Source organism: Balaenoptera physalus, assembly GCF_965194825.1.
Source record: "Balaenoptera physalus genome assembly, chromosome: 16".
Lineage (NCBI taxonomy): Eukaryota > Metazoa > Chordata > Mammalia > Artiodactyla > Balaenopteridae > Balaenoptera > Balaenoptera physalus.
This window is the reverse complement of record NC_138898.1, coordinates 25,916,054-25,916,754: the sequence shown is the minus strand read 5'-3', so window position 1 is coordinate 25,916,754 and position 701 is coordinate 25,916,054.

The window sequence follows — 701 nt, the reverse complement described above, 5'->3', positions numbered from 1 at the left end:
GTCTGGAGTGTGTCTTTGTCACAACTCAGGGGTCATTTTGCCCCTGGCAGGCTTAGGGACTGGACATCCAAGCCACATCGAGGCCATGTTCAGGCACATCTGAGCCAATCTGAGCCATGTCCAAGCCATGTCTTGGTGACATCAAAACACACATGGACAAGGTCCAAGGTTTTGGCCACCTCCCTGAGCGACAGGAATAAAAAAGCCAGTTGTCCCCTCCTGCCTTCCACGTCAGCTTCTAGACCACCTACGGTAGGACAGCCTCTCTTGTGGGTATGCACGTTGTGTTGATCTTGGTGATGTGGTGGGTCGAGGGCTCGCTGAACAGTGTGACTCTGGAGGCAAGATTTGAGTTCTGGCCTGGACCCCTCAGTGGTTGTTTGACCCTAAAATGTGGCTCCCCCTCTCTGGGCCTCAGCTTCCTTCTCTGTAAAATGGGGAGAATCTTAGTCCCCACCTTGGAGGGCTGTGGTGAGGATGAAATGAGAGAAAACAGTTCCCAGCACGTGGGAGGTGCTCAAACAATGTCATCTGTGGGTGATGTCATTGGCACTCTTGTTACCTAGACTCCGGGATGTTGGGCCTTATCACTGAAGTCCCTTCCCACTTAGACAGCACGTGACTGTCATTGTCTCCCTGGCCCTCCTGATGCCAGCAGGTTCAGGACAGACAAAAAGGCCCCTGTCCTCCAGGCTCTGGGT